A 17,929-nucleotide genomic window follows, 5' to 3' on the forward strand; every position below is an offset into this window, starting at 1 on the left:
TGTTTGCTCCCCAGGTGCACTCGCTTGATCTTAGGAGGGATGAAAGAGTGCATAAAGGAAAGAATGATACTTTAAGCACAGTAAACAGGATGCAGAGCCACCAGACAGCAGCAAATATCAGACAGCAAACACTAAGTCCAACAGAATTTCTCCAGACCGTCAGATGTGAATACACCAAATCAGCAAAGAAACTGTAAACACTCAAAGCTGAAATAATGGCTGAAAATGTATCACATTTGTAAGCTATCAAGTCATGCGCTTCATTTAGCCCGGCTCATTGACTGGGAAAGAACACGTTCATGTTTGCCTCAATGGCTGAGCAGGAAAGAAGGGTGGACCACATTCACGCATTAACTCAGTCACACCTGGGAGCTCGTTCAGCACAGCCACACAGTCTCACACTACTGGAGTCAGAGCTGCTCCACCGAAACAGTTAAAGGTTAATGCCCATAGGTCGCAGCCCTGATGGTAGTTGTTGAGGGATTTAAACTGCTGGGATTTTTCCAGCTACTATACCCATACAGATTTTAAACCGTGACCTTTCAGTCACAAGCTCATTTCCTCTGAGCCTATCTGTCACTGCGGGTCAATACATTGCTGGTGAGGATAAATGCAGAGATGGTGTAGACATGGTCACGCAGTCTTTTATCATATTTTTGTAACATTTTCTTCTTTGTTAATAGATGAATGGGACTGCAACTAATGATGATTCATTATCAATTTACAATACGCTTTCTGTTAAAGAAAAGCAGATTTATTATTTCTCACAGTATGAAAATACATGCTGAGTAATTCATTGCATTCAACGAAAACACTTCATACGTGCAAAACGTAAAAGAAAATATGCCTAATTATTGGATGATTTGCTCATTTGATCCATTTACAAATAATAATTAGATTTAATTTTGCTTGTTTTAGCATTTTTAGTATTCAACAAGAAGAAAACGAAAATGTGTTTATCTAATCTTACATAATCTTGATGAAATTCAATAATATATATTACCCTGTAGCCCCATTAGAGAGAAAGAACTCTATCCTCATCTCCCAGGTCTGGTGCTTCAGAGACATCTGTGTCACACCCAGCCCTGTGTATATTTTTCCGAGTATGCATTGGATGCGTGGGCTTGAGTGTGTCTGTTTGTGTGCAATGTGTACACAGAACAAGGCTGAGTCTAATTGCGCAAGTCCATCTGCTGATTTTGGAAACATGGCCTCTATCTAACAGACACAAACGGTACAGACAAAAACACGCAAGCAAAGACAACACACATGCGCGTGCCACAAGTGCCTGTCTCAAAGCCTCAACTTGGACCCTGGATAATTTGCACCCATTTTATGGCAGCTGTGTGGACCGCATTGACTGGCATGGTTTACAATATGGACCCTATTGTCTTCGAATAAAGGCCTCTCAACACAAGGCAAAGGTCACGTTATAAGACAATGAGCCTGCATTCACTGGGTGGCAGCAAGGGAGAGGAGAGTGTGTGTGTGTGTGTGTGTGTGTGTGTGTGTGTGTGTGTGTGTGTGTGTGTGTGTGTGTGTGTGTGTGTGTGTGTGTGTGTGTGCATATGGATCTGTGTAAGAGAGATTGAGAGAAAAAGAGAGAACAGAGACTAATTTGTGTAAGTGGTGTTACAGCTGGAATTTGAATTATCTTTGTATTTTTCTCAAGTTTGTTTTTTTCTTCAATCATAAACTTTCCAGAATATATTTTCTGTGTCAGGTTTACAGGTGCAAATCTTGTCAAGACTGTCACTTTTCTTAAATTCAGTTTCACACTTGATATTTAATTTGTGTTAACTTTGTAATGAGTGACTATATTGTGCATGACTGCACCATATCTCGCATTCATCTGCTTGTTTATCCAAGCATACTGTTTGTGTACTGCTTTGATGTGTTACTCAGTATACATGTAATGACTGTTTAACCAATGACACTTCACGGATTTCGTTTCAATCTGCACTCTCATTAGAAATGTGGTGAATGAAGGTTGTGTGTTTGTTCGTGTGGACCAGGAAACACCTGTTTGACGCAGAGAAAAAAAAGCACATCCCCCATACGAAGAATGATATATCCCATTTCCTGTTGTTCTTTCTTTTTTATTTATTGTCTCAGTGAAATAAAGACAAAATGCGGCCTTGCTATCACAGAATTAGATTTCAAAGCAAGCATTCAGAGTCATGTGAGAGTTGAGGAAGGAAAGCATGCAGAGTCACAAAGACCAGACAGGAAGGGCATTGAGGTAGTCACACTCACATATGCTGCCTACACAATCAAAACTCAAACGGGCATGCACACAATAACATTAATAATTACACAAATGTTATCTTGGCTTGTCTTTTATTTCACATCCATGCTTCAAACTTCATTGAAATGACAGATTAAACTTAACAATGTGACACAGAGACCCTAAAGATTAAATAAAGGAAGCAGAAGGAGTTTGAGAGAGAGACTATCCTCATTCTCATTCCTCTGAGCCAATTCAATCAATAACAAATAGGATCCCACATGTAAACATGACCTCAGGGCTTTTTTACAGCAAGGATGCAATATATTTTTTCCCTGAGTAAAAAAAAAGAAAATGTAAAAACTGATGGCAACCAGGATACTCTGATAAGCTGTCAGTACCCAGGAACTGCACCCTCCTCGATTACCAATAAACTGAATGTGCAATTCATCAGCCCAACTCTAGGAGACAGTATTTCTAATTAAAAGGAAGCTCGTAAATTCGACATTTTACAGGTCCTGCTCAGCTTGTAAATACACTGTAAATAACCCATGTTGAGTGGCTTCATGGGCAGATGAAGGTCTGAATTTGTGGCAAACTCCAGCTGATGCCTTCAATGAACACCAGGCTGATTGCAATTAATTCAAATTCACTTTTATTCCTAATGTGCTAACGGAACCCACTATCTTTACATATCTAATTCTACTCCTGTTGCATTCACTGCATATTGTGTGTTGTTATATATTCTTTTTAAAGCTTAGTTAAATCTGACTGGATTAGCAGTTTCAGAGGACGCATTTGTTGGGCCAATTAGAGCACTTCCTGGCACAGATGGAACCATGAGACCTCCGGGGAGAACACTGGGTCATATTTGGATTTTAAAAAAGCATAATGTATACTGTAGAGTCGGCAAAAACAACGCACCAGGTGTGTGTACATACTTGCGTGACTATACCCGTGGCTTAAAAAAGCCTGCTGTAAATAAGAACGAATTCTGAGTCAACATGCCTGGTTAACCACTGTTTAAAAATTATTACAGTGTGAAATAGTGTGCATTCAATCTTGATGCACAAATACAGACACACGTGCCATTTTCTTACCTGTTACTGGTGTACGTTGCTTTGTCAAAGTGAAATGAAACTGGTGAGAATCACATCTCAGTGCCAGCCGGATGTTCCAGTTCTGCAGACACGGGGGAGAGAAGAGGGAGGGACACAAAAGGAGAAAGGAGGAGAGAGGAAGAGAGAGAGGGAGAGAAAACGGTTGGGGTTATTTGAGCTCAGTGAACTGAAATCCCTGCCATTTTTTACAATAGAGACAGATAGCTATAATATGTGGTGAATGTGGGGTGCAATGTGAATAATGGCCCCCCTCCAGATTGTGTGAATAGCCATAACCCACTCAACACAAGAACCAGACAGTTCACAAGCCACTTTTACTTCTGATTGCTTGTTTAGTATTTGTGTGTCCTTGTATGTGCATACACGTGCACACGTGTGTGTGCGTGTGTGCTCTGTCTCATAATGACCTCTTAAGTGTCAGGGTATCAAAGTCTATAATGGTCTGTCTATGCGCTCGCTGGCAGTTTACAGCTAAAAAGCTCTCTCATGCTATGATAACTGGTTTATATGGGTGGCATTTCACAGCCAAATGCCAGAGACACTTTTCAGAAAGGGAAATTGTTAGCTCTGTTTCCAGAATTCAGAGAGGCAGTTATGCATGGTTAGTGTTACATATCTTTTTTTTAATTTGTTTTTTGTTCTTTTTTGTGTTTGTCAATGCATCTTTGTTTGTATTTTTGTTTTCACATCTTTCTCTCTCACACTCTCTCTTTTGTTATTATTGTTAAGATTAGAATAACCTTTTTCCCTTTCCTTTTTCTCTCTCTCTTTCTCTTGCTCTCCACCTTCATCTCCACCTATAATCCCAACTTTGTACCAATATAACCAACCTCAGTGTGTGTGTGTGTGTGTGTGTGTATTTGTGTGTGTGTTATTACTCGGTGTACAGTGTCTGAAATCGCACATGGTTTATGCATGGGGAGGCTGATAAAACGAAAAGCAACAGTGTATATACTGTTTTGACTTGAATTTTCTTTTAGACAGTCTTTATCTGTGTGCATTTTCACTGTCATGCAAGACATTTGTCAGCTGCATTAACACACTTCCATGCAACGTGTGAAACCTCTGTGGAGCGCTCAGGCAGGGCTGTGGAACTGGGTCTATCAGCCAGTAAAGCAGGCCATGAGCAATGTCTCTATGGTTGGGTGGGCAAAGACAACAAAAGATGGATTCACTGTTCACTGTTAATGTAGTTGCATGTGTCTCTATGTATTCATGTGACTAAAGTGCATGAATAGTGCTACAGACAACAGAGAACTAGTGAAATTAAGTTTGGTTTTAAGGTCCTTCGACTATCCAGCACCCTCATTCGTATCTCCCTGAACATGGTTAGTCACACAGAGATTATCAAAAATGGTGGAATCAGCAAGTAAGGAGTGTTGGAAGAGGGATCGAAAAGAAATGGGATTGAATGTAAGTGTGAAGTGCTGAAAGACCATGTTTGTGTAAGCAGCAAAACAGGGGAAGGGATTTTTTCATTACAACTCATAAACAGTAGCAAGTGCAAAAGAGGAAAAAGAAACAAAGATATAGCCAAGCGCAATAGTGAGAGCGGACAGCACTGGAACACCACCAGTTTGTTGCATCCCTACAGAGGAAGTCTTATATAAAGTCTAATTTAAGTTTCCATGAAACACACAGGGAAAACTACAACTACATAAAGTAGATTTTTGGTATATTTTTTCCTTGCAATCACACTAACCCTGTAAACACTGGAATTACATTCACACTGAATGTAATTTACTTCCTATTTCCAGTGCCATTATAAGAAGTAATGTTCCCTTATTTAATTTGGAAAGTAGGTATGTTTAGTATGTGTTTGCTGATGGGCCCGTAGTAGAGCTGGTACCTGAATCAACACGTAGGATAACTATACCAAAATTCAAAAAATGCAACAGTTGCTTTCTGTAGCAGTTACCTTAGGCAGCGTAAGTACAGAGGCTGTATTGTTACGAAACTAATGGTGGCATCATATGGCTACAAGCATTGTATTCTATCGTTGTATGCTGAAAAAGAAGGGCTGCCACAAGGACAAGAAAAACTGCAGATAGCAGAGGAAAAACGACATAGGAGACTGAGACTAATGCAGCTGTTGTGATAGCTCCATCGAGAATTGAGTATGGAAGTGCTTTGCGTTCAAGGCGGATGACCAAGGTGTGATAAGCTAATTCATTCACAAAAAGAACTGTACAAACAATACTATTGTGTTTTTCAAACCAAGGGAAGAAATGATTCCACTTTAGGGAAGCACCTAAATTGAAAATTGGGAAAGCAACCAGCATTTAGATCTGGGCAAAGAATTGAATCTGACTAGGAATCAGTTCATATTAACAACATCCAAAACATTATCTTTATTACGCGATCCTGAAATAGCTCTTTATTTTAACTTTTTTTTCTTGAGAGAGAGAGAAAGAGAGACAGCTGGCATCACCCTAAAGTCAAACATGTTCCAAAGGCTAAGTGTTAGCTAAGCTCAAATGTTTAAGCTAATGTAACGATGCTAACTTTATACCTCAGAGTAACAGGCCTAACCTAGGCCAATATAGGGCAGCTGAAAAATTTCTAGTTTCTCTCTTTAGTTGCTGGTGAGTGTTTCTAGAAAAGAGGGAAAGGGAAAAGATTTAAAATAGTCTGAAGACACTTAAGGTGATAAATGCAGGACTTTGATCAAATGAATGTAAGAGGGGCCTCAGACAGAGAACAGTTGTAGCTATAGCTTCAGGCTAAGCAGGGGAACTGATCAAGAGGACTCTGGGGAGGGGGTGAATGAACAATGGATGGATGAGGGTTTTTTTAAGGTCTCAAGGCTCAATGTCTTTCTAAAAAAAACAAAAAACAGAGTAGATTCTACATGATAGATGATCCCCATTTTCCCACAGTAAAACAATTGTGTTTTCTATTATGAGAGACAGTGGCTGTATTGATGTCCAGTGTCATCCCCATTATTCATCAGCTCTCTGTATGTAATTAGGATGATGCTACAGTATGCTTTCATGATGGGTTTTTTCATGTATTACGCTCTGTAATTATGCTTTAAGCGACCAATTGCATCATAACACAATGGAAATTGTGCTGATGCCTGTTGGCGGAGATTTATGGCAAATCCAAGCCATCCAAGGCCTTTCTTTAAAGGGCGGAGTCCCCTATATATTCATTTTAAAACCGCAATTCTCTTCCTGTCCTTCAGCAGACTCTCTATAAGCACGGGGAATGTGGAGCAATAGTGTATATGGTTTACCCAGGCGTAAAATTAAAGACTCTTCTCTATGTGGCCCACATAAATCTTTGAAAGAGGGAGGGAAAGAAAGAAAGGGAATCAGGAACGTAGGTGTACATGATAAATAAAACTGGTTGATTTGTCCAGATACTGTGAACCGCTGAACTGTAATCAACTTTGCTTAACTATGGACAATGAGATATTTCAATACATGATTGCACAGACACATTCAGACATTTCAGCACACGCATGCACCACATATACCATTTTAACCATTATACATAGCTTAGAGTAATTCCCAGACATATGTTTTCATACAGAGATTGGTTTTAAAAGACCAAATATAATTTATCAAACACTTCCTTTACTCTAAATATCCTCTCACACTCTTCTAGGTCCGTGTACTGAATGCCATCTCATTTATCACACATACAGTCTGAGTGAGAACCAATCAGAGGGTTCAAAATGCATGTAAGCACACTTAAAGAGACTAAGAGTACAATGTCTCACATGGTTAGAAAATAGACATGCGGTGCATGGAAGTTATTGCTCCAGGCCAGTAAGTCGTAGTGGTAGTCATCTGTCTTTCGCGACACTACCATGTATCATGTAAAACTGAGACATGGCAAAAAAAAGCGTAGTGGTTATATGTCAGATGAGTAGCACTGAACTGGATAGATTATTTTAGGGTCATAAGACGTGTGTAAGTAACCTAGTAGATTTAAGCTCAGTTCTTGATTATTTTCTTCTTCTTTAGAATCAACCAGTTAAAAAGGATTCAACCTTGGACAGAGTAAAAGGCTATATTCACATTCCGCCCGCTCAATAACTCTGGGACTGAGACAAAATGCCGCAAATAATGTAAACATATATTATCAAGGCATTGATCATTGCTACATCTGCTAATATCTTTGTTCCATCAAGAATGACTATCTAGTCATCCTTGCCCTTCTTCAGCCTATCATACTACACCACCAGCTAAGCTCCAGATCAATACTCCCTGGCATTCATTCACACTCCCAAAGACTTGGAATGAATATGCTATTCGATATCAATCATGATCACAACTGTGCCAATGAACAAGCACAAGAAATGACGGTATTGTCTTTCCTTTTCCCTTTTTCTTATTTACCATCAGATGACCAGTCCCATCAAAGTGCTTCAAGTCAGATCTTTCAGCCTGGTTTATGCTGAAAGGAACCAGATGAACAGGGAGTGGAAGATCTATGTAATGCAGTTAAAGTAAAAGCTCAGTAAGCAGGAAATTTAAGAGGGGCCTGGGGATGATGGTATTACAGCAGACGCTGATTGTGGACAATCTGCTGAAGAAGGAAAAGATATGGAAAATATCACTGCATGCAGTATTGTAGATATAAGAGACTGGCAACTCTTGAAAAGGATGAACTGCAGCTATTTAACAATATGAAATAATTTAAATGTGTAATAAAGTTTAAATGTTACTTGTAACAGTAAACAGTGCTCAAAAAACAATGAAAGCAGAATTCCCCTTCCATTGTCTTAGCACCTGAGTCAATGAAGGGAACCAACCCAGTCCTTTATTTGCACCACTGAATAAGCCTTTAAACAATCCTGCAATTCAAACGCTGCTGTAGTTTCCTCCATTGATAAGAAATGCTGTGTTATACGATGGCGCTGAGAGATTTAGGCCCCCAGCATTGTGATGACCTCATTGTTCATTGCCCCATAATTCAAATCTATCCGCTGTGTTGCATCACATTGTGTATGACTCATTTCCATGCAACCTATTCTCTAAACAACCACGGCCTCATCAGCACGCTATAGTCAACCACTCAAACAACAAAGCAGAGAAGTTCCCATCAATACTGTGGCGACTGGCTTAACACTTAATGCACACAACAGCGCAATGTTTAAATGAACTGAACTGGGAAGAGAAGGGGAGGTGATGGGTGCTATTGTAAATGATTTCCTGCAGAGACCAAAATAATCGGCAGACCTTTGAGTGGGCTTCTTACAATCACTCTGGCCTTGTACACTGATTCTCCACTCGGCTCCCTAATGGCACTGTGTGTGTCACTAAATATACAGCTGCAGGCAATGTCTATGGACGTCTCTGTGTGAGTGTGTGAGCTTATGCATGCGTGTGTTTGCATACAAATGTAAATGTACGTGTGTTTAAGAGAACCAGAGAAAGTGGTTGGAGCTGATGTATACAATATTAATGTGTGTTCAGAGTATCTGCAGGAAGAAATTCATGTGTATGTGTGCATTTCTGTTGAGTGGTGACAGCTCTGAGTGGTGCACAGGGAGGTGAAGCACACAGAGGAAATGTGTGAAGATACGTAGACTGGAAGGACAAGCTCTCGCTTTGTAGAATAATAATAACAACTTCATAGTGAATGCAAGCTTTTAAAAATTGGTGGGCCGTGGACACATTTAAAAAGCAACAGCTTAGTCATAGACATTTATTGCAAGCTATTGACTTGTTTGACATGACCAAAGGTTTCAGCATCTTTCACTCAGTTCTTCCAGATAATGTCGATACTGTTTTTTTCAATATTTTACCACACAACAGATATCATTACATGGAAAAAGTAACTACATCCATGTCTTCAGATCCTACTATTGCCCCGTTCAGTTGAAAGATGTTTAAGGGTTTGATTACACCATAAATATCCTATAAAACTCAATTTCATCTTTGCAAGCCATGCTGATTTCTCTATTGTCCTGTTCAACTTCAACTTTCAGACATATCTTCAGTCTTTGATATAATGTAGAATTCATAGTTGAATTACTTACTGCAATCTAATAACACCAAACAATTCTATCTGTCCAGAGAACACAGTTGTAAACTGCCTTTCCAGTTTGGGAAAACCATAAAATAATGAATATACAGGCAAAATATGATTATCAACACACCCTCTTTGACATCAATAGTTACTTGTGAAGCCTATAAGATGACTGTTTGGCTTTCTTGGAAGCTTCTTTCTGCATGAACACTCCACTGCTGGGATCTATTTGTTAGGGCTGCAGTATACAGGACAAACTCTAACAACTCTGAGACAGCTATAGATGAGTTTCCTGACAGGAAAAGTGAGTGATGACACTATAACAAAGATAACACCAGACTCTACATGTTAGAGGTCGGTCAACTTGGGATCTAAGCTGAAATCGTGATTCTCATCCTGAACCTTGTGTGATAAATCTAGATGTCAAGTTTATGTTTAATTTGTCTGAAAGCATCATCTTCATATTATTGTATGTATTAATACTGTTTCAAGTGTTTGCTTGTCTAAATACATTCAAAAAGTCAACAACTTTCAAGGGCTGTGCTCATCTTTTCAAAGAACTGTAGTTTGCCGGCTTATATCAAATTTGGAGAGTAAAGCAGAAAAAGCCCAAAGACATAAACACAAACATTAACTCTCTTTATTCTTCTAGTCTTTGAGTTACTAAATTTCCAGTCATTGTAAACACACTTTTCAGACTGTTACCCATAATAACGGTGCACAAACTGAATAAATGTACCATGAACAGCCTCCTCTCTCCTCTTCAAGACAGCACTATAGTGTGCAACCAATAAAACCATGTTAAATAAAACTCAATTATGACAACATAAAAGCTGGGTCTCAAATAAACTTTACACTGACTCAACAAACAAGACAAAAAAAAGTCAACTGGTCAGAAAAATGTATATACATCTGGCTTTGAAAAAACATAACTGTAAAATCTGACATTGATTTTCCCCACTTAAGCACCTGAAATTGATTGCTTAAAAGGAAAGATGGTGGAGTGCAAGCCATCAGCCTGTTTAGGTTATTTTAACGATGATGGAAAGCGTAGGCTATTTTATGTAATATTCAATCTCTTTAGGAGTTTTTATGTTTGGAAGGTTGAAAGGTAGGGAAGAGCCAGAAAACATCACCACAACACATATTTATATTATCATAATAAATGGCTGAGGGGTGATCATTCTTAAAATTGATTTACACTGATTGATTTCTCAATTATTTTTATCCCACTTGAGCCTTTTCACAACCCAAGGTCCTTGGGCTTGTTTGTCTGTTATAAAATTGTTGATTAAAAACAAAATGCAATCAAACCTTAAGGATGGTTCAGGGGTGCATCAAAGAACATATCACTTTTTATCCATATGTCGACGAGGGACCCTGCTGTGTCTCTGAATGCTATCAACTTAATAAAAATTGAAAATTAAAAGAAAAGCCGCAACATCATGGTTCTTGAACATGAATCACACTGGATGCTTTTCAACAAATGGAAACACCCATAAAGCTTCCTAACTAATGATTCTACCATAATGCATATTTAATGTACCAAAATAGCTGGAAACTGCCAGAAAGTAGTCAAAATATCAATGTTTGGCATTTTTCTTGAAAAATATCTTAGATAATACGTTAATTTTCCTTTACTGAGGGGTAGCCTTTCTCAAAACTGATTTACACTGATTGATTTCTCAGTAATTTATCCCGTGTGAGACATTTCATAGCCTGTGGTCCTTGGGCTTGTTTGTCTGTTAAAAAGAAACTTTGATTAAAAACAAAATGCAATCAAACCTTTAAATTGGTTCAGAGGTGCGTCAGAGAACATCAAATTTTTTTATCCACGTGTCTACTGACCCTCCTCTGTCTCTGAAAGTTGCTAACTCAATAAAAATTTAAATAATAAAAGCAATAATATCAGGTGATTTTTTTTTACCCTGGAACATAAATCAAACTGGCTCTTTTGCAACACGTTGGGGTCTCATTTTATATGCAGCTTTCATAAAGCTTCCTCACTAATGATTCCACCAAAGTTACATATTTTATGTATGAAAATAGAGATTGGAAACTGCAAGAAAACACTGATTCTGGTTTCCTGATATTCACTGACCTGATTTTAAGTGACCGCCACATACTGGAAACCCACATTTATTAATTCACTATCATATTAGCAAAGAGAATCAAAGGGAAACTGAATTTCAAAAGCTAGAACTCGGTAATTTGGGGCATTTTTCTTGATAAATCTCTCACATAATAAGTCAATCAAACAACAATCAAAATAATGCTTATTAATTTTCATTTACTGAGGAGTAATCATTCTCAAAACTGATTTACACTGACTGATTTCTCAATTACTTTTAACCCATGTGAGGCATTTCACAACCTAAGGTCCTTGGGATTGTTTGTCTGTTATCAAAAAAAAAAAAAAAAAGCTGTTGATTAAAATAAAAAATGCAATCAAAGCTTTAAGGGATGCTTCGAAGAATCATGCCTGAATCCCTGAATATCCAGGTGTCTACTTACTGATGGTCCTGTGAAAGCCCTTAACTCAGTAAAAAAAAGTTTTTTGCTTTGTTGTTTTATTTAAAAAAGGAAAACAAAAGAATTAACATTGGGTGAAAATTTTCTCCTGAACATGGATCACACTTTCTCCCTGTCAATATGTTCTGGTCTCACTTTCTCTGCAACATCCATAAAACAAATTGCCAAATGATTCCATCAATATTTCTTCTTTCGTGTATTATTTCCAAGTATTCACTGACGTTATTCCAGATGACTGGAACTTAATAAAAATCTGAATTTATCAATTCCCTATCAAATTAGCAAAAACAAAAACACATTTTCCTGAATTTAAAAGCTAGATCTAAATAATGTTTGGCATTTTATTTTCATATTAAGTCAATCAAAATATTACTTAATAATTTTTCCTGTACGGAGGTGTAATCATTCTCAAAACGGATTTGCACCGACTGATTTCTCGACTACTTTCATTCCACGTAAGACGTTTCACAACCTAAGTTCCTTGATCTTGTTTGATTTGTCTGTTTGAAAAATCTTTTATTAAAAACAAAGCAATCAAGCCTTTAAAATAGTTCAGGGGTGCTTCAAAGAACATATTGTCTATTCTGCTATAGACCCTCCTTTGTCTTTGAAAGCTCCTAATTAAATAAAAAATATATATTTCTTTTGAAAAGTAAAAAAAAAAAACTTTTCAAAAGTAAACAAAAGTGATAACATAAAGTGATTTTTTCTCATGACCATGGATCACACTTGTTTATTGTACATGTTTTAGTCTCATTTTATATTTGGATAACTTGGATAAAGATTCCTATCTAGTGAGCCCACTGATATTATTTATTTCATGTATTATTTCCAAGTATTCATTCACTCACCTTATTTCAACTGACCAAACCTTACAAAAAGCCCAAATTCATTATTTCACTATCAAATCAGCAAAAAAAACCAAAATGTGCAGCTATTTTTTTTTTATTATTTTTGTTCAATAGAAAAATCTAAACAAAAAATAATACGTATTAATTCTAATTTAATTCTAATTTTCTTCACAAACTTTACAAATATATCCTCTATATCTGAATTATCAATATATCCTCACCCCAGTGAATTACAGTGAACCATGTGCATCTGTTTTTAGCCTGCGCTTTACAATCACTAGATGATTCTGTATCATAGTGCTGATGCTGTTTAATGGTATGATTATAATAGAGTGCTCAACAATGCAAAAACCACTGAGCAGAATGACAAAATGTATCACTTTCAGCACCATACTAACAGCCCCATAGCACATTGTATAAGCAAGCAGGCCAACAGTGTGCCTTTTTTCAGCCTGAAGGTACAGGCAGATAATAAGCTGTGGCGGTTCAAACAGAACATATTTCAAGAGTTTTTAGGTAAAATAAGACATCTATGTCTGCGGGACTATTCTAGGAGATCATAGCAGCAACGAGTCTGTGAATGCTCTGAGATCTGACTGTCGTCTGCTATTAGCTTTCCAGTTTTCCGAGCACATATCTAATCAGAGCTCAAAGTAACTGTGGGCCCGTCTCATGGTGAAACTCTGTTAGGGTTCAATGTTATGTGAGGTGTGTTTCACATATTAAGAGAGCTGGTAGTCTGGTGCAAAATGCAGAAAACTAGGGTTATTGTTTGAGGGAAGGAAAGGGTAGGAGGAAGGATGTGTTAACACATGGCCAGAGGTTTAGATGGCAGAGGAAGGCAAGCAAGGACCTAGTCTCATTGTTTTAAAATGGGAGATGTCGTATAGTGCAGGAAAGGGCTTTTGAATTAGGTTAAGCTCAGCACACAAAGTGGGGCTGAAACCAGGAATGTGAATCATCATCACGTTATAAAACAGAGCACTGAAAGTCTATGGTTTTGTTATCATTGAAAATAATGTTTTATTATTACAGCGTTAGGATTTGTTGTTATTTTTTACAGCTCAAGCCAGGAAAGCGACAGTTTATTTCTGCAGGAAGGCTGGCTGTCAACCTCGTTGAGCATAATAAACATCACCTTCTATCTACAAGGCTCTCTAACACAAACCTTTACTTTGCCATGCATAAATTAACTAAATAGAGAGCCGAATCCAAGAACCTGATTCTTTTTTTGCAGAATCACTTGTTAAAATGCTTCTGGGGAAATCAGTATTTTATTCTGCATGCCTACTAAATGGAATTAATTGCACAAGTGCTTAAGTTAGACTCTCTATTAACCCTTGACAATCTAAATAGAGACTTTAGTAAGCAAGCATGCTAACACTTATTACAAAACTGATTATATGCCTGCTTGTCTTAATAATCCCATGTGTATTTGTGTGTCTTGTTGTCTGTCTGCAACAGATTATATTCTCTGCCAAGTTGTGTTTTCATTTCTCGAGGTTTCCATGTGAGCAGAAGATGCTTAACATACGATCCCTTATTTAAATTACAGGCTGCTTCCATTGCAGGGTGAGACACTGTTATTGGAGCCTTCCAAATCTAAATCAAATATTGTGTTACGGTAACAGTGCCAAACAAAGAAAGTGAGGCCCTGGTCATTCAAGCAGAACAAACCAAATTAGCACAACCCTCCTAATTCGTTCCATGTTTTCCCCAGCAAGGAGCTTTGTATGTCTTGTGCATCTAAACAGAAAGGAATCTGTGACCTAATTAAAAGAAGACAGATAGACCCACAGTCAGCAGAATGCTTGATTGCTGCGGTTGCACATTAAACAGCTTCAGGTGCTTCACAACATCAGTGCTGCATGAGTGCCATTACTGAACGTGACCTAAGATGCTCTTTGACACATCTCGCATTCACAGTGTGATGTGGCTCTCTCTCCAGAGAGGCAGACTGAGACCGTCAGAAAAGTAAACCAAAAACATCCCCCGCAGCAGGTGTGATTTTGGACAGGTAAACACTACTGAGTCCCCATCTTTCTTCACTGTTTTACAACTAATCTGAAAACAAACAACGAAAGCTTAGCAGACACCGACAATAAACTGCAATATTTGAAGAGAAAGCTATATTCTTACAACAGTTTGATGAATATTTACTGTAAAACAAATAATCATTTTAGTCTATAAAAGCAAAGCAAAGAACTATGGTAACACTTTGATATAAGCAGAAATATTAATGATATCCACAACATTCACAGTCCTTGAGCGTCCTGGAGACAGAGCTGTCCTTTAACAGATAGAATGGCAAAAATTTCTTCACTGTAGACAGATGCACATCATCCAACGCTGACTATTGCTCACCTGCTTGGTGGATTCTGTTGAGACACCTATCTCAGCCGCAGCACTGACTCAACACAACGTCAACCAGCAACCTACACTTTATCCACCCTTTGTTTAAACACTGAGATCCACACAAAGAGTTTACACTGAATCTCTTTGCTGATGGCCATTTGGGTGCTGAAAGTCAAAAGGGCGAGCCTACAGCTACCCAAGCAGACACAGAACGCAAATGTTTTAACTGTCAGACACCTGCAAGTATTTGGTAGGCAGACAACTTACAATGAACCATGTTGTTTATTATCAGTGTGGCTTTTTTATTTTTCTTTTAAGGGTTAGGCTATGTTACTACTTCATTTTTCTTAGGGAGAGTGCACGTCTGCGGTCACACGAATCTGACACAAGTTCATATTTATATATATTTTTTACATTTATTTTTTCAGCGTGAGGTCAACATCGAAGGATTCTGCCGCCTTCACAGTTTCACATCAAGGTCATCTGCAACCCCGGACGCCTCTTCTGTAAATAAGAGCCAAGGCTTTCACTCATATATCCGCATGATTGACGTATCCTGAGGTGCACTGGCCTGCTGGATATTCCTTCTCTTACAAAGCCGTTGGATTTACTCTGGATTTCAGACTGCGGTTGATCAAACCAGCACAGCCCCCAAATAAGCTCTAGCTGTACTCAAATGACAACCACATAAAATAGGAGAGGAAATACTGATGAGGTGAACACTTGGTCTGTCTGTCATCTATCATGCCAGAGCATGTGATTTGTCATTACGCCCTGCAGTGAGGCAGGTACTTGCGGCTACAGAATAATAATTATGTGTACACCCTGGCCGAGAAGCCGTCATGGGATAATGTGATTGCATTGATTATATTCCGGAGCGGTTATGGGTATCACTGCTTATTACTTCGCCTTAGCGACGTCTCACATCCTAGCGACGCCCATGCAGCCACAAGCCTCTGGACCATCATCTGTACAAATGCTGGCACTATATTACATTTTACCCAATCGTCCATTAAGGCCAGTTTCCGCTCCCCGTAAGTACAATAATGGCAGGCCACATTCCCATGGGCACCAGTAACATCCAAAGTCAGCGCTTTCGGAGCATTTCAGTGACACGGGTTGACATAAAGCCAAGACGTTTACCAGTAATGTCTGGAAAAAATTCCCATCATTTGTGTCGGTACACAGAGCGGGCTCTTACCTTATCGCCAGTCGCAGCAGTATAGGCGCATGTATAGCTTACACATCCAGCGCAGAGAAGAGTCGGGAATAACCTTTCTCCTTCTTCTCCTTCTTCGCTCTATACAGTCACCAGAACGCAATTCTTGTGTACAAACGTATCTTCCTAGTCGATAAATTTCAGTGGCTGGTTTGTGCCTCGACTCCGGTTCTAGTTAATTCTCGCGGCTGCAGAACGACATTGGCAAGTGTTCCTGAAAGAGGGTATCGAAATAAAGAAGCCGAGGGTGTAACAAACCAATAGCTGCGTGCTTAGTATCCCGATCAGCGCTCGCACAGTAGGAGGTATCACGTCCGTCCGTCCGTCCAAACGCACTGAGTCCAGCGGAGCGCCGGAGGAGGACAGAGGCGTATCTCTGTCTCTCCCTCTCTCTATCCGTCTGTCTGTATCCCTTCCTCCCTCCCTCCCTCTCTCTTTTTATCTTTCTCGGCTGCCTTTATGTTCTTAGTGACTTCTGCTGAAGTCCACGGGCGCAGAGCGCAGTGGAGCAGAGGACCGTGGTCGGCGCAGAGAGAGAGAGGGGTCAGAAATGACAAACCAATTTGGAGGCGCGGTGAATGCTCGGCTGATCAGAGCGCAGCCCGGCGCGAGGAGCAGGCGGGCGGGGAGCAGGGTGGATGGAGGGCTGGGGAGAGGGTGATGATTCTTGCCTTGGGGATGCAGGGAGAGAAATGGGGAGACGTGAACTAGGGTGTGCAGTGGAAAACAAGGAACTGGATCTGGCTCCTAAATCTCTGGACCTAGAGCTCCACCTGCCGTGTGAGAACACGTAAGCGTTCCCACAAATTCCACATTGTTAGCTAATCAAGAGGGACAAGGGGGGAAACCACAGGGCTGGTTTCGGTTAATCGCACCATGGAACCCATTAAATGATTTTGCTACGGTGACCTACAGAAGTTATCCATATCCCTACAGAAAGTCAGGCTATGAGTTGGGGGGCTGTTTTACAGATCAATCCGAACGGGTTTTCCCTGTAGCGGAAAACCTGACATTTTTTGGCGCAGCAAAAACTTATTAAAACTTATTAAACTCCAAATACATTTGTAAATTTATTTAATTTTTAAAAACATTTCTTAATTGAATCAAATATGGTTAATGTCCACGGCCTACTTCACCACAAGGCGTATAGGCCCACATAAACGCAAATTGGCTTACAACAACGTCAACCATCATTTTCTCAAAAGGATTTACTCTAAAAAGCATGCGCCCTACTGAAATGCGCTGAAAGCAACTACAGAAGATGTATATTCGATTCTTTGCAGAAGGAAAATAGTAGCATAATAATGTAAATACATTAATAAATTAAGGTAACATTAAATTAAAATAACGCATTATCGTAACATTTCTATATGAGTGAAAAGCGCCACAGAATAGCTACGAAATGAAAACGTGGTATTAAAGTAGATACTAGGTTTGGGGGAAAGCCTGTGGTTTGGTTCTTCTAACAAATGTACTGTATGTAACATCATGATGTTATTAATAAGCGTGTGATAACGATTTCAAGTTCCCCATAAACAGATTTACGTAGCCTACAGGGACAGCAGACAGATACTGAGGGTCTTGAGATGATGACAGGAAGTCAAAAGGAGAAAAACGCCGTTCAAAAACGCCGTTTCCG

The 17,929-nt window shown here is 39.1% G+C and overlaps 1 protein-coding gene across 1 annotated transcript in view; it reads right to left on the reverse strand.

Annotated features, from left to right (window-relative positions):
• The window catches only part of adgrl3.1 (adhesion G protein-coupled receptor L3.1), a 115,892-nt gene extending 98,941 nt beyond the window's left edge, over window positions 1–16,951 (reverse strand). Inside the window, exons 1-2 of the mRNA XM_063476368.2 lie at window positions 16,273–16,951; window positions 3,328–3,409 (exon numbers count right to left, since the gene is read on the reverse strand). The gene's annotated coding sequence lies outside the window, so the exon portion shown is untranslated. The remainder of the gene's footprint in view (window positions 1–3,327; window positions 3,410–16,272) is intronic.
• Window positions 16,952–17,929: the final 978 nt, after the last annotated feature.

This window comes from Pelmatolapia mariae, linkage group LG6 (assembly GCF_036321145.2).
Source record: "Pelmatolapia mariae isolate MD_Pm_ZW linkage group LG6, Pm_UMD_F_2, whole genome shotgun sequence".
Lineage (NCBI taxonomy): Eukaryota > Metazoa > Chordata > Actinopteri > Cichliformes > Cichlidae > Pelmatolapia > Pelmatolapia mariae.